General features: G+C 45.9%; 1 protein-coding gene across 1 annotated transcript in view; it reads right to left on the reverse strand.

Annotated features, from left to right (window-relative positions):
- Positions 1-25,428, reverse strand: part of snx29 (sorting nexin 29) — a 118,915-nt gene that overhangs the window by 55,540 nt on the left and 37,947 nt on the right. The gene's annotated exons all lie outside the window — the stretch shown is intronic.

Consider the following 25,428-nt stretch of genomic DNA (forward strand, 5'->3'; position numbering starts at 1 on the left):
CACCGTCCCTTTGTTATGTTCAGACGGAGCTCGCTGCTTCTTTGCGGCTCTCTGCATCACTAAGCTGTGAGAGTCGTCCGCTCAACAGCCTAAAGCGCCGCTGCAGGCCGAATAAACATCGGCGGATCGGGTTCCCATCAGAAAGAGGTTGCACACTTTTCTTCAGAGGGCTTGCTGGGAGAAGAGCTGTTGCATTTTATTTTATTTTTTGCACCTCGCCAAAAGCAAAGGGTGCCGCTACTGTGCACGGCTATCACCTTGACGAACCCACCAGAGGAGGATGGAAAGGAAGACAAGGAGGGAAGGAAAGGTCTGGTGCGTGTAAAGGACCGCAGATGAAACGCTCTGAAGGGCCCATCGGGGAGGAGTTGAGACACTCCACAGCTGGGCTGTGATTAGGAAGAGATGGAAAGCCCAGCGAGGGTCTGGCTGTCTAGACCAGGTGAGGAAGGTCTCGGTGGAGGAGGGCCGGACGGCTCTTTGGAGAGTGGACCGGAACAGATGTGAAAATATCACATCTAGCTGTGTTTGCAGTCAGACCCTTTAATAATATGCACTCTCTTTTTGCATTTGCTTCTGTTTTGTTCCTCTAAAGCCAAAGATTTTCTTTTATAAATATTATAGAAAACAACACTTTCTTTTGCGCTGGAGGCAAATTCTGACCAGACTATGACGCAGGGGAACCATTTCACAGACACGGCACACATGTCGTGGAGATCCACGATGAATGGGCTTCTGGTTGACTCATCTCCATTAAGCAGGTAAGTGGAGACGAGATGCTACCATACTGACACACACACACACACACACACACACACACACACACTGAGAGAAATGCATTATCACAGCTGCTGCAGAGGCCTCTCCAATCCTCCTCGCAGCTTATCTCCAGCCAACCTATTACACTGCGCTGTTTACCTCAGTCAGCAAGCTAATAGTGCAGAAAGACACACCTGTTGTCTGCCCGCATGCACAAACAAACGCACACGTGCGCGCAGATCGGATTAAGTAAAAGAGATATCATCGACAAAAAAAATGCAGAAGAAAATCACGTGAAGCAGACACATAAAAATGGGAACAATAAGATGGCGGGGGTTGGTGGGGGAGGTGAGGGGAGGAGTTAGGGGGAGGGGCAACACTTCAACACGCACGCAGCGACACGCAGGACTGCTGATGCTGGCTGTTGCGGCAACAATTCTCCTCGGCTCTCTTCTCCTTAAGTTGAGTTCCTGTCGCCTGCCACGGTGACGGGTTCTAATAATGACGTGCTGGCTTGGGGGGGTTGTGGAGACGAGGGTGGGGGGTGGGGGTGGAGGCGAGGGTTGGGGGAGCACACAGATGCTCCTGACTCAAGGAAATTGGGCAGGCAGCTGGTCGGTAATCGCAAAACTAACTGAGCAAAACTCCGGCAGATGTGCATGTGCGCGTGTGTTTGGACTGACTGCATGTCCAGCTGTGCACCATATATGTGTGTATTGCAGCTTCCTGGGAACCATGATGTTACCATCTATGCCACAAAAAAGCTGTAATGCCAGACAACCACAACATGAGGTGCACCGCCTAGTGCTGTCACCAGCGCAGCAACAAGGTCGCGGGTTTGATTGGATGGATGGATGGGTGAGTGATTGGATGGATGGGTGGATGGATGGATGGATGGATGGGCGGGCGGGTGGATGGTGGATGGATGGATGGATGGATGGATGAGTGGATGGATGGGTGGATGGATGGATGGGCTGACGGATGGCTGAGCGGGTGGGTGGATGGATGGATGGATGGATGGATGGATGGATGGGTGGGTGGGTGGATGGATGGACTGACGGATGGATGGGCGGGTGGGTGGATGGATGGATGGATGGATGGATGGATGGATGGGAGGCAAATGCTGCTGCCAGTCTTTTCCCTTTTTTAAAGGAAGTTGTGATTCCGGCTCTATTTCTTGAATGTCAAAATAGTGCATCAATGGTGTTTATGCTCTGATATCAATGATATTCACTGTTGATGCTCCTCTGCTGATAGCTAAAATTTGCAAGATTCATACATGTTTTTTCACAGCAAAGGATGACATCACAAAAAAAACAAGACAGAGTCAAGAAGACGACCTGTGGCCAGGCTGCAGCCTATAACAGTCATCGATACAACTGGTCCAGTCTGACGCTGCAGTACACGTCATGCTGCAGCTACTAAACACATCAACAATGGATGGCTAACGGTCCAAAGTGGTGGACGTCCAGCTGTCCCTAATAGTTTCTGAAGTCACAAACTTTGTTGACTCCAAGTGCTACAGATAAAGGTCAAGAATTTTTCCAGAATGACTGATGACTCACAAAAAGTCCTCACAGTAAAGTTAGGCTAATGCCAGACACTGCCTTTAGTGAATGTTATCTCAACTGGTAATAAGAGTCAATAGTGGTTCATGAGGCTAAAAGTACAAATGTTGGATCAATGCATTGATGCAAAATAGATCAGAGGCCACTGTTTACAGTGTTGGTGATATATATTAAAATATATATATATATATATTGTGTGTGTGAGGTGTTGATTGACAACACTTTAGAGTTCAACTGCAGCAAATGGGGCACGAGGACAAGTTCTAAAAGGCTTGTAGTGTTTGTGTGTGCGTGTAGTGCTGCACTGTGTCGTCCCAGGGGAGTGACTCCGCTGGGTTTTCACCTGAGAGCCTCCCTCTCCAGAGACCCCTCTCTAATGATCACAGTGTGTGAGATAATGAGCCAGTTTACTGGGGGAGTCCGCTGAGACATGGACACCCACAGGCCAGCAGCTTCATCTCCACTCTGGGGAGGGAATTTCCCAGCATCCGGAATCAATGTTTAAAATTCTCACGCCCAGTAAATAGCTTTGCCGGGCTTTGTCCAGGATCCAAACGCAAAAACGATTTAATAAAACCGCTTTCAAATTTGTCGGGTTTCTAATATTTACTGTAGCTTTGCCTTATTGTATGCCGTAAAGGTCAAGACACTTGTATTCCTATGTTATTGTATTTTATTGTGAATTTATTAAGCTTTATTAAGCTTTATTAAGCTCGGGTGCTCCGAGTTTCCTGACTGCACTTGAGGAACAGAAGTTCTCCTCGGAGGAACAGGTGACAGTAAAAAAAAAAAGAAAATACACCTAATCGTGTCGGGCTCGGCTCGTATGTCACTCTGCAGAGTGAAGGACAGAAGACAACATGGAAACACAGTATGGAGTGGAGGGGCACTTGAAAGACAGGAAACAGAGCAGAGAGCAAAAGGACGACCCTTGTAAGGTGGATCAGCAGGGAGGTGCAGCTGCACCAGGGGTCAACTGCTGGAAAACACTTGTGGTGCTCTGAACTTCTTCAGAGACATTCAAAAGTTTGATCTGAGACTGAATGAGCATCTGTGGCAAGAGGAGAGACATCAGCACTATATTCATCCACACCGACAGGGTGCTGTCACCAATTCCCTCTGGGTGGCAGCAGGAATGTTTCACACAGTCAAGATATGTTCACGTCCATCTTGACAACAAGCCATATTAAAACTGAAGGGAAATTTCATCAAAACGTCAGAGTTCCTCCAATCAGGCGTGACCAAACAGCCGACCAGCAACCACAGACAGACAAAGGCAGCGACACTGGTCATCACTGTTGTTCCTGGTGAAGAAACAACAATGGTCACGGTCGGTGATGTAAAGATGTGGCTCTCTAACTTCGCTAACTTGCAGGCAGTTGCCGGTTCTGCAAGTGAACTGACTTGGAGCTGCCACCAGCACCAGTCCGGCACCAGTCCAGCACCAGTCCTGCACCAGTGCAGCACCAGTGCACCACTAGTCCAGCACCAGTCCGGCACCAGTGAATCACCAGTGCAGCACCAGTAGAGCACCAATATAGCATCAGGTTTCAGCTGGAGAAGACCCGTATCAGGGCAATCACCTGATTGGTCCCGTCATATTATGACAAACAAGAGGGAAATCTCAGCAATCTGACTGGAGATTAGTCTCCATGTTGATAGAACTGAATAAAACAGAAAGCTTATTAACAGCTGGAATTGGATTTCATGTTTGTGCTGTCTCTCCCTTCTGCACACTCTAACCAGACTCAATTCACCACGAATCCCTTTGGATCAAAACCCAACTCCAGCATCCTGTCTGTTGTGACAATCACCAGCGTACCACGGCGGCAGCAGGACGGCCGTCACGCGTCGAACGGCGGTCTGTGGCGGACGCGCAGTGGGTTTAGGGCGGATTTCACGAGGGCGAGCGAAAACAGGAGGCGCCAGCGAAATTCCGCAGAAAGAAACATAAGGCAGTCGCTCAGTTTGCCCAGCGTGTGAGCGTTGGGCGAATCTTGTGAAACACAGCGTTGCTGAGGGAGCCCGGCGCTGTCGGCGGCAGTGTTGGCTGCCTCGCAACTTCGTTTACGCCGCATAATTGGCACGTTGGATCATTTTAAATTCAGTGCACCTCCGCTCGGTTCAGGTGTTGGGGAGGTTACACTGCAGGACTGTGGGGGGAAGTCAGAGAGTTGCTGCCAGAGGAGAGACTAGATGGGGTTGGGGTTGTGGGTGGGTTCACATGCAGCCTTTAGTTCGCACTGCTCGAAGGCAGAAGTTGGTATGAGGGGAAGCCCTCACTGGTATTACTCAGAGTGGAAGGTCTCACAGGTGACAGTAGAGGCGCACAATGCTGGAACTGCTGCTGGACCGGCCAGGATGTAAGAATTCCGAAAGGATTGTGTTCTCACCAGCCACTTTGTTAGACACACCTTGCTAGCAGCACTCTGAGATGCTGTTCTACACACCTGGGTTGCAACCGGTGGCTATCGCAATTCCTTCTGCGTTACTGATTTCGACCCCCAGCAACAACGGGGCATTTTCATCCGCAACGCTGCAGCTCGCTGGGTATCTTCTCTTTTTGGAAGCATCCACAACCGAGATGGTTGTGGCATCGTGAAAATCCCAGAAGATCAGCAGCAGTTTGTGAAGCACACCGTCCAGCCCCGTCGTGCAATGTTATCTGCCACAAACCTCAGTCTGTGTTTTCCAAGAAGCTCTGGATCTCGTGAGCACCTGCGCACGCCGATCACAGGGGAAAACCCTCCGCTGGGTTGCCGCACCTGCGGGCAGGCGGGCGTGAATTGGGGGCGACACCCTTGACGAAGGCGACACCAGTCCATTAGCGGCGGGAAGACGCTCAGAGGCTGAGGAGGAGATGAAAACGGCCGTCCAGCGAGCGGCAACCTGCTAAATAAAACATGTCCGGGACCGAGGTGCAGCCGAGCAGAGCCGCTTCACGTGAGGCGGCGGCAGGAAGACGGGAAGCCAGGACACTGTGAAATTGGGGCTCTGACTGGATCCCGTCTTCCATATTTGATCTCCTCAGGAGATCACCTCGTCCTAGCTTTGTTCTTCGTGCTGTTTGGGGCCCCAAATGTTTCCTTCCATCTTAGCACATACAGAAGTAAGCCCCTTTTCTTCTTGTTTTTTTACTTGTTTCTCTCTCTCCCTTCACTGATTTCTCTCTCTGTCAGACTTTGCAGCAACTTTCCTCCCGAGCACCTGTCCTGCACCTTTTCACCTTTGCTCGCACCTGATTTGTCTTTGAATTTGCCCTCGCTCCTTCAACTTTCTCTTCCCTCCTTATCAATCATTCACCGCCGCTCGCTGTGACTTGGGCAGCATGCTGAGACGAGGCGCTACAGGCTCGTGCCGCTGAGCACGTCCGCAGTCAGGGGTGGGCTGCCTCGCTCCACCGTGCATGCCAATGGCGGGAAAAAAGAACAACAACAGCGGAAAAGCATACAAAGGGAGACGGGCGGCGGAAGCCGGCGAGCTTTAAGGTTCACCTGTTTTCCATTATAGAACCACAAGATCAAACATCGGGGGGAAGAAAGAAATCAAGTGGCAAGCTGCAGCGTGCACTTCGCCTGACTCACACGCAAAAAAAACACACACACACGCACTGGAAGGCTGAGTTAATCACAAAGTCAAGCCATGCATTGTTGATGGACTGGCTGTGGAGCAGCCTGGCAGCCTGACTGACTTAATTACCAACTGCTAATCAAAAGCAATCTTCTTTTCAATTTCTAATCATTCGTGGTTCGTTCCTCCCATTTGCCTCCTTTAGATAACAGTGGCCTTTGTGTATCAGCGTGTTGGGAAAGAAAAGACCAGTCTGTGGAAGAGGAAGCAAGATCCCCACCCCCACCACCACCTCCTCCTCCTCCTCCTCCCCTCCTCACGCCCCAACTCCTCCTTCCCCATCCACACATGCACGCACGCACGGCCGAGGGAGTGGAAATCACTATTCTCTTCGCTCCGATGCCTCCAATGAGGCAGCTCGGCGCTGTCCGGAGCACGGTGATCATGAGTGAAGAAACAAGACATCCAGATCAAGATGGGGTCAGTGGGAAGGCGAGACAACTCTGTCTCTGTTTTTTTTCCCCTTCCACAAATCAATAATGCAAAGACACATGAGCTGACAGGGCGAGTTCAGGTGCGTTATCATTTCAGCAACTTGCTCTCAGTGGAGTTTGAAGTGGAATAGATGTGCAAGGCACCTCTCACCAGAACAAAACTGCACTCGACATACAGCAAAAACAAATTCCCTCCCCTGCTTTATCTGCACACAGCACTGAAGGGAGACTTCAGCCCAAATTGAAATTTCACCCCTCAGCACTTGAGATCTGGGGCCTGCTGGAGGTTTCTGCCTTCTCAGAAGTTGGTTTCTCTTGCCGCTGTGGCCTCAGTGCTGCCGTTAGCCGGGAGAATGTGATCTAGACCAGCTCAACATGTGAAGAACCGTGAGAGGATTTCTAATCCACATCCAACTGTTGCAGAGTTTCACAGTTGCAACTCCACCCTGTGAAGCAGCAACGTCTTCGAACTCCTCGTGAAGCATCATCAGAGAGTCCGGACGAAACGCTCAACTTTTCCTGAAACTGCCACGATAAAAAAATATCAAGTGCAGCCAACTGGGCAGGAGGAAGGTTGGCTCAAATTCCACTGGAAGCAATTCAGAGAAAACAGCAAAAGCTGTTTCCTTCATTTAGTGCACTTCATGTTTGGTCGTGTTTATGTTTTTTTTTTTTTTTCAAAATGTTCTAAATAAACTGAATTGGACAAGCAAAACAAGGAAAATTTGAACTTTCCTTTTGTTTTTTTATGTGAAAAAATGTTTCATCAAACTATTTCAATAGTCAAAACAATTCCCTCTGAAGTTGTGAGGCCCTCGGTCAGGACACTTTCAATTCCAAAGTGCCGTCTTTGAGCTTTCTTGGAAAAGGTTCAATCAGAGAAGCGACGCCGGCGTCCACCCATCTGTCACAACCCAAACCCTTTCAGACAGTTTCCGGCCCTGTATCACACAAAAAAATTGAAAAGAACTTGAGGGTTCTTTTCTTCCCGCTGAGATTTATCCCTTTTTCACACCGCACACCAGGTCAAATTACATCCCAACGCTCTGAACAGAAATCTGAAGGCAATTCTGTTCCCGGGGAAAAACGGGGTCGCTCAAACTGTCGTGATTTGGCCTGATTGTACTTTGACCTGCCCCCCCGAGCACAGGGTCTCATTAGTCTTCAAAGCAGCGGCTGAATGGCCGAGATTTCAAACGTGGGCCGCTTGGGCCACGGCAGATGGCAAGGAAGGAACAGTGCGGCAGGCTGGCACTTCCTGTTTTCCAGCCATTCATAGTAACAAGATGAGATGTGGCGCGATGACATGGCAGCTCTAAAGATGGACGTGACTCAAGCCAGGCACTTGTAGCAGGGAGAAAAAAAAAAACTGCAAACACCCACCGTGTGTTGCTGCAATGTTTTTGCACCCATCAATAGACTTGGATGGGAGAAGATGAGCACAGCCACCTCTTGCCGCTGCGCACTCTTACTGCATTATTAATGCATCATTCAAAACCACACAGACAGCAGATAGCAATATTTTCATATTAACACAGTAAAATATTCTGCGACGAGAGAGTGGGGGTGGGTGGGTGAGTGTGTGTGTGTGTGTGGGCAGGGGGGGGGGGGGTCATATCAGCCAGTGGAGAGTTTCCATCCCACTGTGCACTTCATCCCGACACTCGCAGCACAAGGCTCCAGCTCCTCCTCATTAGTGTCATTTCCAGCCTCAGCAGAAAGGCTCTTACAAAAGGAGAGCACAGAAAAAAAAAAAAAAAGTTATAATCCACCACCTGTCCAGCAACAAACAGCAGAGCGGATACAATAAACAGCAGCGGAGCAGCCAGATGTGTTTCCATAAGTTGTTGGGAACAAAACCAGACCTTTCCAAGAGAGAACTTACTTTCTGACTTACTTACCGACATGCTGAGAAGAAAGAAATGCATCTCAAAAGGCCCCCTGGTGGCAGTAACTGACATTAAAGTCAGGAAGAAAAGCGGTGCAGTTGGCTAACCAGATGCTAGCAGCATATTTAGCTTCAGGTTGCATTGCTTGTGACATAGCTTGTCAGCAGTCAGTGTTAATTGGCACAGCAGATCCAGTTCTAGCAGGCAGCCCCCCCCCCACACACACACACATACACACACACACACACACACACACACACACACACACACACACACACACACACACACACACACATTCTAACCCTTGCATTTCAAAGGCTTCTCTCCTTGTGAAGGAGTCGTTCCTGCAGAGGGGAGGAGACAACCAGACAACTCGCCTTTTCACGTTTGTTTCACTCTAATGACCCAATTAAGCCACGGGATCAATAAAGTTCATCTGAAGCTCTTATGAGGCCATTAAATCTAATTACACGACACAAGTTTTAATGACAGATTCAATTAAAGTGTGTGTCTACAGCGTGCTGATTAAATCAGCAGGGTGACTGTCTGGACAAGCCAGCTCGTCCTTGGAACCTGAACACAACGTCCTGCCACAGACACCGCCAATAAAAGCTATTCCACCGTGTTTATTCGCGGCTTCATCAAAGGCCACTGCAGTTCTCCAAACCAGTGTCTGTGTGCCGGGTTTACAGTATATGTTTACAGCATATGCTCTGAACATATGTTCCGAGCTCCGTCCAAACGAACGGACGAGCGGAACATCCGGCTTCAGAGTGCTGCGTCTGCGTCCCACCTTGAGTGCAGCATGTTCTCTGCTAGCAATTACCTCCTTCTCTGTTTTCTCCAGGTCACCCCGCTTCATTGTAGCTCATCATCAATTCTCCACTTCTGCACTGTCCCACTTTCGCCCCGGGGAGATTATTAAAGTTTTATTTTATCATCTACTCTAATCTGAAGCACGGGGGCCTTTTTATTTAGCCTCCACACCTTAATACAGCGCTGGAACACTCGCCGCGCTGCTCTGCAACTCAGAGCGCTACGACGACGAGGCGCAGTGTGCAGCGAAGTGATGGGGCTTTTCAAATGCGGAGCGATCAAGGCTCAGGGTAAGCGAGGTCAAGAGACATTTTTTTTTAAAACATTCAGAAAGTGTTCATTGGCACGATGGCTTACGTTTTCCTCAGTGGAGGCTAAACTCTCAAAATAATCTGCGTCTATTCAGAATAGCGTCGGTTTGTTGTTCTCCGTTTCCAAACTCAAACGACACAAAAAACACAATATCCGCACTTCTCTGTTTCTCTGTCTTTTCTCCTCCGTCTCGGTGTCACACACAGATGGTGGTTGGGTGCGTCGCCCACTTGCGTCAACATATGCTGAGGTATAACTGATGACAATTACCCTGCGATTAGGTTTGTTTTTTCCCAGTGTCGAGAAAAGGCTGAGTTTACAACTGCAATGTCATTTGACCCACTCAGAGACACACAAGGCGTGAATGTGCAGCACTGTGGTCATTCAAGTCCCACTTAAATGCGCTGCACTGACTGAAATCTCCTGTTTTTCAGTTTTAAAGACAACAAACTAACGATTCATTTCGAATCGATCTATCTATATGAGGTACTATATAAGAATATATATCTTTCATTCAACGGAGGGTTGCTGCCATGATATAATGAGCAGAACAGTGCAGTTAATGAGCATTGCACTGAGGGAGGAAGATGACAGGTGGGGCCAACCACGCAGAACCTTGTAAGATTGTAGAAGCTTCTCAGACAACCAGCCGAGGTGGTTTGGTTCAAAATCTTGGCCAGACAAAATCACAACGATTTACAGCTCAACCTCTGACCTGATCAGCCGCTCAACAAACTGCTCAACTTGGTGTGTTACATTATCCACCAAAGTCAAATAAGCAACACTACTGCTCTGTTGTTGTCCTTTGCATTTTTGGCTCATACCTGTATACAACACCTTGTCACGTTACCTTAAAGTTGGTAAAACCTTTCGATGGCACAAAGAAACGCCGCACCACTCTGAATAGCAAACTCAGGTTTGTTGAGGTACTTCCACTTTGCCAACACGAAATGCTGGCGGGAGCTCGGAAATTCCAACTTCCGGGAAAAATCAAAGGCGCCACTGGTGCATTTTACTGAGACACAGGGAAGAAATGTGCGTGAGCAGGTGCCCGACTACTGCTAAAATATGTATTTTTGAGCTGTGCAAAGCTGAACCTAATTATTTTTGTGATCAAAGCCATTAATGGGAAAAAAAAAAATCTCTGACCCAAAACTGTCTCAGCTGGAAAACATCACATCTCAGTCTGCAGCAACCTAATAAAAGTGTTATCGTAAAACAGCATATGTGGGTTACAGTTACGCACCCAGTCCTCTGCGAAAACGCAAACCGGTTCAGGGGCAACAATGTTGATGGACGACGTGTTCACCCAGCTGCTTACCAACACAAACTGGGAATATTGACAGACGTGGAAACGTATCACAGCACTTTGTTTGAATTGAATGATGCATATACAGCTCCCTATATACTGTACGCAGAGAGATGCGTAATCCCTAATAAAGCGTATATTCTCGGCTTGGCCCAGGAACAAAGAACACACTAAACCAGAGGCAATATATTTTTAGTTCATATACCCATAGAAGCTAGTCATATATGAACTGTAGTAGCGTATGTACAGTAGAGTACGGCCAGTCTTTTCTTTGTTCATATTTAAGTGTATGATCGCAGTGGGTGGTTCTGATTTATACATCAAAAGATAATGTTAAGAAAAAATCCACATGTGCAGCTGGTCTTGGAGTCTCCTTCAGATCTTAGCTCTTCATTTTTTATTTCAAAACTACAACTGAATGCAGAACATTTTAAGTTTTTTTAAGCTTATATTTAAGCTATATATATATATGGATTTTTAGGGTAAAACCGCATTAAGGCATGTTGTCACTAATATTTTTGTTGTTGCTGCTGCTTTAAACATGACTCTGAAGTCAGAAAGTCCATGAAAAACCTTTCACATGTCAATGCAAAGTATCCAGTAGACAATAACGGCCCATTCCAATTAAAGATGGCCAATTAGATTCACTGCCAGTGGAGTCTGTTGGTGAGCCACAACCTGTTCAGCCAAGTATTGGAAAAGGGATTAAAAAAAAAAACATCTCAGTGCTGTTGAGCATAAACGTGCCTCTCAGCTCGGAGGCTATGGTGGAAACAGTGGCTAAGAACAAAAGTCAAATGGGATTCCATGGAGCATCCCGAGTCCAAGACAACAAATGGCACAATGTATTTGTACGCAGTTGTTTTGTATCATTTGGCATCGGACCATTTGATATCATTTCATAGCTGGATGGTATTTTTTTCACAGCATGCCGCGGGTTGACCACCACCACCACCACCACAGCCATCAGCGCCTACACAGCAAGTCTTGTACTCACCACTTCCTCACTGTCTCCAAGTCTTTGTCTCTAACCACACAGCAGAACAGCTCCGCTAATTGACTGGCATTTTAGAAAGTCAATGTAATTGCATTTTGGTTAGGTTTTAATAGTCTGCGGGCTCTTAAAGGGCGCACGCACGGCTATCATCCAATTGGATGACATGGGCCATTTGTTTAGCGCGGCACCCTGTCTTTCCAGAGCCACACACACACTGACCAGGCTACTATTTAGCAGCGGCGACTAATGGAGAAGGCTAAAGGAGACAGACTATTAACAACCATATTAGATGTTAGGCAACGTCACTGCAGCCGCAACTCTGTCGCATTTAAATGGCAACTCCGGAGCAAAAATTTGTCCAGGGATAATTGAACCTCGGGTCAAAATGGAAATAGAATGGAATAGAATGGAAGTAGAAAATAAATGAGGACAAAAGTTCTCCAAATAATAACAGAACAATAATGAGGTCCAAAAAAACGAAATGCCATGCAAAAAAATAAATAAATCACTGATTAAACTAGAAAATAAGGCGTGAATGTGCGGCGTATGAAAAGAACCCTCGGCTGCACTCGTGATTCCCTCCTGAAATAAATGCTGGAATTCATGAAGCATGAAAGGAGTTTTTAAGTCTCACTGAGGAAGTTGCTTCGCTCTCACTTTGACCGCGCGTATGTACTAATAGCTCCTCGTCTGTGGCCTTGAGCGACAGTTAAAAAATAAATAAATGTGAAGGTAAAATCACTCCAGCAGGAAGGACTCAGCAGTGCCACCAGCCGTCATCCAGCTCTGCCTTTCACAGGTGTTCAACGGCTTGGCGCTCACCTGAAAGGCAGCGCGGAGGCTTGCCGACAAATGAGAAGGCCTCGCCTTGTTTGATTGTTTTTAACACCTCATCACTATTATTTTTCAATGTTAGTAGTTGAACATTTCTAATTAGTGTTTCTAATTAAAGGTCCTGTGTTTATGATTTAGCCCCGTCTAGTGGCAGGAAAAACAATTATATATAATACCTGCATTCGTGCCATTAATGGCTTATTTGCGCGATTGTGCTGTCAAACAATAAAGTGCGATCAGACGGCGAGGATGAGTGAGCCGCCGTGCAGGAAGAAGCTGACTTTCACTTTGCACGTGGGAAAGTGAATCATTGTTCTGGACTGTTGGAGACTCACGGTGGCTCAGTGTGGATGCCTCAGGAGTCTAGATTCAAAACACACATCACATGACGCAACATACCAAACTATAACACAACTTCAGGCATCTCAAAGCAAAGACTTCAGCAGTGTGTTTGCACGTGTGTCACTGTGTGAAAACACACAACACACTTGTGAACACTGATCATAAATGCTTAAGAAATCAATGATGGGTGGGCCTGTTCTATCACTTTAACTATTGGCACAAATAAAAACACAACAGATCCCTGTATCTTTGGTTATTTTTGATTTAATTGATTTTGAAGTGATTCAGGATTTCTTTTTTTGATTAATTCATTTTGAACACGTGAAAAAAAAATTAACAAAATGAAATACAAATATGTCTCTTAATATGCGTTCACAATAAAGAGTATTGAACTACTTAACGTTGTAACTACTTCCTATTCCTACTTCCTTAAAAAGATAAAAGCATGATTCAACCACATGAAACACATCAGCTCAAACCGCCTGTCAGTCAAGTTCACTCCAGGACTGAGAGACGTCACTCTAGTGTCTCAACATTAACACGCCGATGATGTTGGTTGGTGCACCACACAGAGCCGATTTAATTAGGGCTCAGGCCAGGTGTCAAGGGAGTGTTTATTAAAGAGAGAGAGAGAGAGAGAGGGTGAGAGAGAGAGAGAGAGAGGAGAGAGAGAGAGAGAGAGAGAGAGAGAGAGAGAGAGAGGAGAGAGAGAGAGAGAGAGAGAGAGAGAGAGAGAGAGAGAGAGAGAGAGAGAGAGGACTTCCTTGTTATGTTTTCAGGATGAGGGGAGTGTGATGGTGTTTCCGACGGTGGTGCCATGCCTGTACTCTGTGTTTTTAGACTGCCTAGGGGATGTGTGTGTGTGTGTGTGTGTGTGTGTGTGTGTGTGTGTGTGTGTGTGTGTGTGTGTGGGTGGAGGAGATGGGCACCAGTGTGGCAGAATGGGCATTAAGAATTAATGTTCCCATCTGGAGGAGGGGAGGACGGAGGAGACTTTGCTTCTTCTCTTTCCAAGGGAATGACGGCCCCTTCGCTCACTATCAACTGAAACCAGCTCCGCCCCAACGCCACATAAAAACGAAGGCGGCGGATGTGACTGAGGGGAACGAGAGCGCCGCTGCCTTGTATGATCAAGCGAAATTTAGGTCTGTTTTACTGCAGAGCCGCGGCCCGAGCCAGAGGGATGATGGCAGACGGAGGCCACTGAGAAGAGCGATAAGAGACCGATATTTAGACGGAGAGAGAGAGATAATTAAAAACAGGAGTGCAGAACGAGAGAAGGGGTGCAGCGGAGACAGAGATTGGCATCAGCCTCGATTCTGACACCGTCGTAGGATTAATATCACGAACAGGGAGAGGACGGGCAGCGACATTAACCTACACTAATTACATCAAAGGAAATCTGCTCAGGAGGGGAACGACTTTGAGAGACACACAGAACAAGTGAGGACAGAAAATCGTGGTGGGTTTTATCCAACATCTTCCCTGTGTTTCACCGTTTCATTCATTTATTTTATTTAATCTTGAGCTGCGGAGGAGAAAAGTTGTATAGTAAGAGGGAAGTATGTCAGACTGTAGCTGCTGGCAAATTAAGGCAGGTTGTTGATTCAGATTTACACAGAAAAAATGGGTTAACATAACTAATGGAAGCATAAAACACTCTGGAATGTGTGTAATTCTTTCATTGATATGGGTGTAATAAAATACAAGGTATTAGCTCATACATCAAAAAGTCAAGTGGCTGAAACTCAAGCTTATTAACTTTATATCACAGTAGATAGATAGAGTCCAGCGTCTGAACGCATTCAGGCGTGTCCATGCGATGACAAGGACTTGCTGAAGTTGACAGTGAGCGTCAGAAGGGGGAAGAGAGAGGCTTGAAGTGACTGTGAACATGCGGACCACGAGTGTTTCACATACCGCTGCTGATCTACTCGCATTTTCACATCACACCCATCTCCAGGGTTTGTGGCGGATTGCCCCCAGAAAGAGAAAATATCCAGAGAGCGGCAGTGGTGCGGTGAAAAAAATGCCTTGTCAGGGGTCAGAGGTCAGAGAAGGCTGACTGCCTGGAGACCACAGAAAGTGTTTCGCAACGACCGTCATCACAAGTCGACCAGAGCTTCGGCACTTCACACGAAGACAACTTCTTTTTTTCAATTTAAATTAATAACCCTGACACCTCCTGGCGCTGATCCATAATAAATGAAGCCAATGACACAGGCCACTGGCTCCTTGCGAGCCTCAGGAACAAAAGGCAGCTTTAATTGAGGGACTCCGGTCGAGGGACAAAAGAAGAGGCGGCACTGGTGGAGGGGAAGGAGAAGTGGCGAGTTGGCGGGCAGACGCGGTGACAGCGTGACTCCAAGGCGCTCATTACGGTGCGGCCCATGTGTCAACACTTCATTCCACGACGTCTTGAAAGAAAAAAAATAATAATAAAACAACTCGTCACCCTGCGACCGTTTGAATTTCCTCCCGCCCCGACGCTCCTCCAGCGGCGTCGTTATAGTCCGTGTCCTTGGTCGAACTAATCGGCCAGTCTGGTGCGTCTCCGGCTGAGGAGCGAGGTCGAGCTGCCAGACAGAACAAGACTCTCTTTGCAGAACTGCTTAACGCTACGCTGCTCATTTTCTTGCAAGGCATTATTGTACATTTATATTACAAGGGGCTCCGTTAACCAGCTTCGTGCCAACCCTTGCAGCGGAACAGGCCGGCACGCACGCGTGCGCGAAAGCAATGCCAGAGGCTTATGGACACACTGCCATCTACGGGTAAAGCACACACAGACCAGGAAGGAGAGCTGGAGGTGCCACAGGACAGAGGAGATCGAGGGAGCCGTGACAGGCCAGCAACGAGCTGCCGACATACACTGTGACACGTTTACTTCCACTGCAAATCAAACCTGAAACGTTTCTTGCATTGTGTGTCGAGAAACACCACAGCATCGTCAGCGTATCTGCAGAAGAGAGGTGAGCTGGTGCCGCGAGAGCCTCGGAGGCTGGAGGACCAAACTTCTCACAGCGTCAACAGCACGGAAGTGGTATTTAAATGAGCTCTTTCAGCTCAGCTGCACTTCACCATAAACGAATCGGACAAGTAGGTGTTTTACGTTAAGCACCTTATGTGCAGCTGTTTTTTTGGGGGGGAGGCACAGCGCCGCAGTCGTGGCTCGCATGGTAGTTGATGACAAAATACAACACAGCCAATACGTTTCAAAAAATGTGCTACATAAACATTCAATGAACACTACGCTACAATAACATAAACATCCACTTTGGATTTCTCCTTAACGCAGCACGTTTACGGCATTGTTTGCAACACCAGCTCACTTTACCGTAGTGCTCGCTTTGCAGGTCGTGATGGCTCAGATCGCCAACGTGATATGCAAAATGGATCGATTTCTAATTTAAAAAAGACAACAGCAAGACGTAACGAATGATGAAGATGAAGAAGAAGGGAATAAAATCAACATGAAGACGCCCGGGAGGAGATGAGCAGGCAAAGTGCAGTTGTTCAGAGTGAAAAACTAAAGGTACGAGGCGTACAAGAGGAGCGCAGGGAAATTTCAAGAGAAATGGACAGACAAATTCTTATTTGTTCTTCATGGCAACACCCCTATATGTACTTAATATGCAAAGACACCTGCGCCTGTTTCAAACAAAGCCACTTGGGGCGCCATTTCAAAACGGCGCATCCAAAACTTCAATGAAAGTGATCCACCTGGCAGCAAACTCAGAAAGAGAAAAATACAGCAGAGCTTACTGCTTCACTTTGGGTGTGTGTGTGTGTGTGTGTTTGTGAGCAGCAAAGTCTCATTCACAGGACAACCTCGACTGCAGAGCGCTTAAAGGAAACATCCTCAGACTGAGAAATGGTTAAAGACTGCTTTTTGGCTCCGGCAGAAATATTGTTCACAGACTTTGACAACAAGGTCACAATTCTTACCTATTCTACCTTTTCAACCATGAACACTATTAAGAGGAAACAGACAGATAGGCTGACCCACGCTCATCTTGAATGCCCCACTATGATTGCAACAACAAACTATAAATACAACATGAAGAAAGTCAAGGACGTGCAAGCCAGCTTCCGCTCATCCCAGTATGAAGGTAAATTTGGTCTTAATTGAAAATGTATTGGCTGTGTTGTTTCTTTTTTGTGGGATGACCCGCTTGAATGTAGAAATGCTCATGTGGGTGACTGGGAAAATTGTCAAAAAGTGTCTCTCCCTTTGACTTTGCTCTGCCAATGTGGCTCCTGTGGAAACAAAACAGTGAGGATCACTGCTCTACGGAAACTCATAAACGAAACGGCAGCGTGAGTGAATCAGTGCAGGCAGAGCAGATCTTTGCCTCTGGAGGACAACCACACCAAGCCAAGCTTACACTGGTCTGTTCCGCATCATTAAAAACATTATGCAGTTCGTTGCCCAGTGTCTGTGTCCAGTCTAATTACTTCCTTCTGCGATTCCCCATGTGGTGTGCTCTGGTCATTAGCATATGTTGCAACACATTCTATAATATTTACAGATGAGTCGAGCAGATTACTGAAGAAGTCTTTACTTTTTTTTTTTAGCTCGTCCAGTACCAGTAGAACCACTGGTGACAAGAAGGTAGTGATACCTGCAGTTTTAACCCGCAGTGCAGAGTTCAGATGACCTTCACACTTATGCAGTGCAATCGTTTGATATATTGGCTGAGGTTCATTTGGTATAGTGATAAGCAGAAGGTTCCCCCAATCACCTTCCAAGACTGTTTCTCCTCTGGTCTATGGGCTTCCCTTCTTTCAATATTTTTCATTTGCTTCAACCCAGATGGATTTGTGAAATGAAACTGAACATCTCAACTGACATGCAGTCAAGACTTCATTTTTCCAAATTGTGAGAGAAGGTGCAGAGAATCGTCCAAACATCAAATATTTATGTCTTACTTTTACATAAACCAAAACATAACCCAATAAAGCTGTTCAGGGGTATTGACTACTGCACTTCAACCCAACCAGACAAGGTAGATCAATTTTCTTCTTCTCCTGTTTCCAAAGAGCGGAAAATTCACACAAAAACAAAGAAAACACACTTGACACACTGGAGCCTGACACAGTCAACAAGGCAAACAACTTCCTGAGTTCCTCAACAAGTACTTCCCACTGAATACGTTATTTAATCAATACAAGTGGCAATTAGGAGGGAGATGAGTGTGCCGCCACACACCCAAGATCAGGTATGGCTAATCACTGGAAGTGACGGAAGCTCTCAATCAGCGCCACCTGTTTGTGGAGAAAACAAGGGCGCCTCGCTCAAGTTTCTGTTTGGAAAGTGCTCGGCGTCGCCTCGAGAGCCCATCCAGAGCCTTCAGGTGCGTCCTTGACCACAAGTCAGCTCAGCGCCAGGCAGCCGAAAAGACGACAGGACTTGTCAGGACGTCTTTGGAGGTCTCTAATTAAGGCAAGCCGCAGACTTTCAAGCGTTGCGAGTAATCAGCGGAGGAGTCAGCGAGAGACTCGGGCAGCGATTATTGTGTTTGTGGCTTCGATGTGAATCGCGGGTGTCATTCGAAGGGCAGGGAGAGGAACGCCCCATCGCCTGTCTCGTCCCTGGCATGTGCTGAGAACAGCAGCGCACAAACACAATCATTACGCGGTGAACTTCCGGGAAGTAGTCGGCATCCTCTCTGAAGTCAACAGCTCCCTCACCAAAAACATCCTGACACTTCTTTCCATATTCATAATTATGTGACGGGAGGGGAGGGGGATTGGGGGGGGGTTGGTGAAAAAAAGAAATAACAGCAGTTCTGAAGCTTTTCACACATGCAGATGATGAAAGGGATGCGGGGCGCAGCAAAAAAAACACTCCCCTGCGTTCTTTCCTCCTGCTGCCTCCCTCCATTATGTCGGCAGAGACGGCGGCTCGGTGGCGAAGGCGGCACTGAACAATGGCCATACCAGGCGGCGTCAGCTGCTTTCCGCGGCTGGTCAAAGGTCCAGGCGATGATCAAATATACATACAGCCCTCTTATTTATATCTGCGCATCCACTCTACATTAGCGTGTATTATTAATGCACGAGACTGGGAGGAATTGGGAGTGAATGGCACGGTGAAGATGAGAAACGGCGGGACGGCAAAGGCAAAAACATGCAGGGGTGGGGTTGAGGTGTGTGTGTGTGTGTGGGGGGGGGGGGGCAATGTCAAGGAAAGCAGCACGAGCGAGCGCAGGAGAAAAAGCCACGACGAGAGGAGAGGAGGGATTGCGTGAGGCTTGCGTGGCGGTATTAAATATTTCAATCACAGATTGAGTTGCTGTAAAAATGCTTTTGATCCAGACTCCAAAGCACTTTTATAAAACAAGTATTTCTTTGAGTTGGCTGCGGCGCAGGGGGACTCACCATGGGAAACAGTCCAAAAAAATCCCTCTGAAGGAAGGGGGGGGGGAAGCACTTTTTCTCACTAAGTGGATTCCTTCCAAGTGCGTTATCATCATTATGTTGAAGAAAGGCTAATTTTCATCTTCACTCATTTTCTTTTTCCTGTCCAAGATTAAAGAGGCCACGGGCTTTGCATGTATATTGAGTGCTGGGAACATGTTAATTTTGAGTCCTCAATCCGAATCAGTGCGTTGGAAATTTTAATTCAGGGGAAATGGCAGAAGCAGCAAGAGACGAAAGGAGAGTCAAGAACGATTTGCAAGGGACTCTTATATCATGAAATGAAAAAATCATTAATACATCTGTTGTAGTCTGAAATAGAAAAATGTGAACATATAAATCTAGTTGACAGAAGGAAAGAGTAAAGACTATGCAGTCTGCAGGTGGCCATGGAACACAACATCCGTCATCCCAGTGTCCAGAAGCCTCTGCAGTCCAACTTGACCCAAAGCGGCAGCATTAACATCACGCTTTAGTCAAAATACCCATTATTACATTTATTACAGTCCTTTATTGTATCTAGTAAATATTTATTACATGTATTATGCCTATTGAAACATGTCATGTTTGAATGCAAGGGAGACACGAGATCAGCCAGAAGGCAGCATAGCTGGGGATTCACACACTAGTAGAAACCTGCTGTACTCAGTAAATCCCACCACGGCCATACAGCTAGTGAGTGCATTAACCCCCATAGGCTGCACCTGCATTGTTGAGGTGGCTGAGGCCTGTTTGTCAGGGAGGTGCTGCACCAGGAGTTTTCCCAGAAATGCTGTTAAGCGTGTCAACTATTTCTGTACATTGGTGTGGACTTAAAATTAATATTTTTCCACACGTCATATTTTATCGGCACAATCACATTTGCAATGCTATTATGAAGCTAAGAGGGATTTGTTATTTGTATGCACGGAAATATTAACACATGACGCAAGACAAGTGCAAGATCCTGCTACAAAAAGCTGCAGCTCCATATTAAACATGCAGAGCCAGTAATATATATAGACTCTACTGTTCTGCTTGTATCAAACCGTGGATCGGAATAATCTCCCAAATATTTGATTAAATCTCATATGATAATCAGACATGAGCTATGTTGAGAATGTATTTTTATCGCAATCGCATTAACAGGCAGAGTCACATGCATGGGGCGATAACAGCAAGTGATGGAGCAGAAAAATCTGCCAAGATTAAATAGTTGATGTTTGCTTTAGAAAACTAAACTTTCTGGTGTGTATTTAGAATTTATTTCACATGGAGGTGAGGAGATAAGGCAACATGAAGAATCATCCTGAATGCATTTGTTATTCTGCAGTTCAACGCAGGCCAGAAATTACTTGTTAGAGACCTAAAACTTAAAAACGAAACTGACCAGAGGGTCCAGGATTCTAACCGTCAACATGTGGAAATGCAGAAATACCGTCACTGGCTTTCCTTGGTCTTCCCTCTAGAACAGGGGTGGGCAAACTTTTTTAGCAACGGGCCAAATGACAGACCTGCATCGAGTCGACGGGCCAGCACGCCATCGCGCTACGCTAACTCTGCAAAGTTACGTGCCGACAAAGTTTCGCTGGGGGGGGGGGGTTATGACTGGCTTCACGCGGCCCGGACAGAGACACGCAGGGCCGTGGTTTGCTCATGTCTGCTCTAGAAGGAGCGGAAGGCGAATTCTGATAAAAAAAAAAGAAAAAAAAAGCTGTTTTTAAATGCAATGAATGCAGGCTACAGCATCTTCCTCCACAAAGAAACACTTACTGGCCACACCAGCCTTCAATTCGGCGAAAATAATTCAGGTTTTCTAAAATGGATCTGTGAAAAGACCTTTCACACCTTCCATCTTCCCTGCAAGGTTATCGACAAGACGACTCTTCCGAAGGAAAATCCTCGCCGTGCAAAAGCATCAAAAGGATCCAAAGTCAGTCGGTTATCTCCAACTGCAGTGTATGAAGGCATTTGTTCGGGTGAGTGAAGGAACGGAAATGACCTTGTCAGAGCTGCTAGACTGTGCTAGAAAGCACAGCGTAAATTCAGGTATATTTATCATAAGTTCATCACACAGTGAGTTTTTCACGGAAACTCAGTTTGTCCTCGGCACAGGTGTGAGACAAGGAAACTGGAGGCAGAGAAGTTAGTAGTGACAGTGAGTAGAAAGAAAACAAACAAGGCTTAAATGGAACAAAAATGTGTTACTTTCATCAATGTGTTCAGTGCCTCGCATTGCTTTGAGGATCAAACTGGGTTTTTATGGTTCCAAAAATCCAGCAGAGCCTCACGAGTTATGAAAAGAACTTGAGCAGCGCAGGACTCAGGTAGGTGTCACGACAAAGTCAAAGACTCCTTCAAGTCTCACCAATAAATTCCACTTTACTATTTGAAATGTTTAAGTGCCGAGTACTCGGCCTCTGCTTCTCCTCGTGTCAGACTGATCTTTGTTTTTCTTCTCAAAACCAATTGAAAATATTGTCACGTTTGTGCAGGGGGAGGAAAAAAAGACACTGATGCAGCACCTTTTAAAAATAAAAGCAGTAGAGCGCAATGAACCTTTCAAGCTTTCGGGTGGAAATATTCATGCAGAATGAAAGAACGTCTGGTACATGGCAACGCAAGGAGCCAATTCACAAGCCTATGAAGCACCAGCTTAGCTCTGAGGAGAGACACCTCACCTGTGGAACCATGTCATGATATATAGGTGCAAGGTCAGTTTATGCAAACTACAGAAAAATAATGTTGGGTTTCTTTATCCACCGCTGAATCTGTCACATCTGTCCCAGACTTTTAAAGTTTCGTGCAAACAGGCATCACTTCACTACAGCTAGCAGCTATGCAATGGTTGTAGTTTACATGTTACTTTTTAGATGTACAGGTACTACCCGAAAAATTTGAATATCAAGTAAAAGTTGTTTTATTTTGGCAATTTAACATAAAAGATGAAACCAACAAATTTTGTTGAGCCATTACACGCAAATTGACATCTCAAGCAGTTCCTTGTTGTAACTTTGATGATTTAGATTTTCATCTTATTAAAACCCACAAACCCACAAACTCAGAAAATTATTATAAGATTTGAGGGGGTTTTTCTATGCAGCAAGACCTGATCAGCATTCACCTTCTAAGTTGAATTGCAGAAATACAACAACCTTTTCAGGATATTCTAATGTTCTGGGTAGTACCTGTAAAAGCACAGTTCAGTGGATTTGATACTGCTGCTGTACAGTAGCTGCACTAATCTTGCTTCTCCTTTCCCAGTTTTTCATAAACACTCACTTCCTGCTTTTGAACCTTATTCCATAGATGAAGCTATGGAATCTAATGGAAGTTCAATTGGAACTTGCCCGGTGGATTGGCAAGTTTTCAGAACTGTAAAACATATATTTAAAATAGGCAAACTATCCAACATCAGTGTCAAGTGAGGACAATCAAAGCTGAACATCGTAATCTAAATATATGTCGACCCTTAACAAATACTACGACAACCCCCTTTCATCTGCAGACACGGCTTCTTTTTTTTTTTCAGTCTCCAGTTCACTGACTTAAGACGGTGACAGAACGAGTCATTGGCGAACAGCCTTATCAAGCGGACATCAGACACTCATTAAACTCAAACATCAAGACACACGCACACATCGGTGATGAGGGGCGGGGGCGGGGGGCGGGGGGGCGTGGCGGGAGACGGAGGTTGAAATCTGCTTTGAGGCGGAGATGAAGAGATAAGAGACGTGCTGGTTTTGTTGGTGGCACTTATTCAGGAGAGGGTTCCCAAAAGGCTCCATGGGGTTTGAAATGAAAAGGCTCCAATCGAGCGTGGATAGTCATCTGCGCAAGACTCTAAATATTCATACCCGACTCCCAGCGGTGCCGCAAAAAAAGAAAATTCATCACCAAGCCGAGACGTATCGCTCAGAACAGATCACTCCTACGTGTTTGCAGACCGGAGACTGAAAGTCGCAACTCTGTTGTGCCACCAGGCATCCGCTGTTGGCCAGGGACAACTACCGATTTACTGAGATGCCGCTGCCCAGGATGTGCAGAGATGTATTATTTTCTGACTGATGTCAAAGCACTTGGAGGAATATAATCCAGAAATATTTGTCATCTTTGCCATTGCAGAAGAGTGACGAGTGATGAGTTCTCTCTGTATCACCTTCCTGAATCTACATCAATCACATCCAACCCAAATTTCATCACTACCTTTAAGCATCATCAGGACTGTGTTTTGAAAGAAAATCAAAATTGCTAATAAGTAAAAAAAATAAACAACTAAAGCAAGCAATTTGAAAACTGTTTGTGGGGATCACATGACCCAAAGTGGATGTGAAAATAGGCCAGTGTTTGAAAGTGAAATATCTACGAAAGTGGATCAGGGCCAGAAGAAGAAAACAAATATTATAGGAAGGAGATTTTTTTTTTAAGTTTCCAATTCAAGTTTTAAGTTGAAATTTTGTGAATAAAGTCAAAGTAAACAGGAAACGGGCACTCCATAGCTTGTGCACAGACTTTATTATCGACATTTCGACTTTAATCTTGAAATTTGAACTTTATTTACGTTGACTTTAATCTCGAAATTTCGACTTAATTCTCGAAATCTACAATTTTATTCCCGAAATTTCGATTTTATTCACAAAACTTCAACTTTTGTTCTTGAAATGCAAACTTGAAAAAAAAAATTGGTAAATATTTATAAATAAATACTCTTCCGTAAATATCCCTTTCAGAAAGGTTGTTAGCGATGATGTTGCCTGGGACAATGTTGTACAGACACATTCATCGGCACCACACACAGCATATCCACCACACAAAGCATATATTGAGGTAAAATCTTTGTAAAAGTTCACACATTTTACACTACACAGTTTCCATGCAGACAAATTGGAGGCGATGGAGCAGCAGCAGAGACTTAACACAACATGGATCCAGATGCAGTTTACCGTGTCTGCAATTAAAATGAAAATCACCGTCTGTGTTGAAACACATTTCATCCAGCCCGACTTTTGAGAATTGGGCAACATCTGCCGCACTTGTCCTTTTCATTTTAAATTAATCGCATTTGCATTCTTAATGGCAAGAAGCTAAATTAAATGATGCTACTTCTTCAGGTGCATCAAAAACAACAGGCAACATTATCACTGCTGCTCAAGACAAACAGGTGTAATCTCACTTGTAATCAGTAATGCCATTATTTGGGATTGAAGTTATTTACAGAAATTAAGATAAAATGACGTGCACGCGCACGCACACACACACACACACACACACGTACGTCTGACGCAACCACGTGTTTCCCAGCATGAGGAGACGGTGGCAGGGGGAAGGGCAACAGGGACAGATGCTCCAACTATTTCATTATCAGCTCTGTGTGCGTCGCCGTGGAGGCTGACTGCCACCGAGTGCCGGCCAGGCCAGCTCTCATTAAAACTCCCCCTCAGTCCCACCACGTATATGACATCACTGGGACCAAAGTGGGCGTGTGAGAGAGTGCACAGCAGACCACTGTGAGAGGTGCCGACCACAAGTGCAAACTGTACACGTGCGCACAAGCACACCGACGCTCGCATACAAACATTGCAACACTTCTGAAGTGCCAGTGGGTGGGATTGGCAGTGTCTAATGATAAGACAGTACATTGCTACTAATGTTGGTAGCTTCAACTACACTTTTTTTTTATAATTCACAATGTCACGTACGTTGATCTCTTTACAGTGCTGCTTTACGGGCCACTGGAAGACTGCAGTGTCATTTTATATAACAATGTGTACTTACGGGATCATTTCCTATCACTTGCAGGCTCATTTCCAGGAAGCTGCACTTCACACAGTGCTGCTGGACTCACACTATAGTGCTTAACCGTTCTTACACATGCTTAAGCGTGGTGGATCAAAAGGAGACTGGCAACAAAGAGGAAGGAGGGAATAATTAGGGATCCAATGTAACGTATTTACCAGGTTCTACATGTGAATCAGCACATGTATAAGTGCAGTACAATCGAGTGACAGCAAGTTATCCAAGTTATGGCAGGTAAAAATGTGACATACACATATTGTATCAGTCTAACAGTGTATTTTTAAATCAAAAGGCATTTTCCATCATGTTTTCCATTTTGGAGGCATGCGGCAGCCAAAAC

This window comes from Nelusetta ayraudi, unplaced genomic scaffold (assembly GCF_046127955.1).
Source record: "Nelusetta ayraudi isolate G7.1 ecotype Tasmania unplaced genomic scaffold, CSIRO-AGI_Nayr_v1 ptg000042l, whole genome shotgun sequence".
Taxonomy (NCBI): Eukaryota; Metazoa; Chordata; class Actinopteri; order Tetraodontiformes; family Monacanthidae; genus Nelusetta; species Nelusetta ayraudi.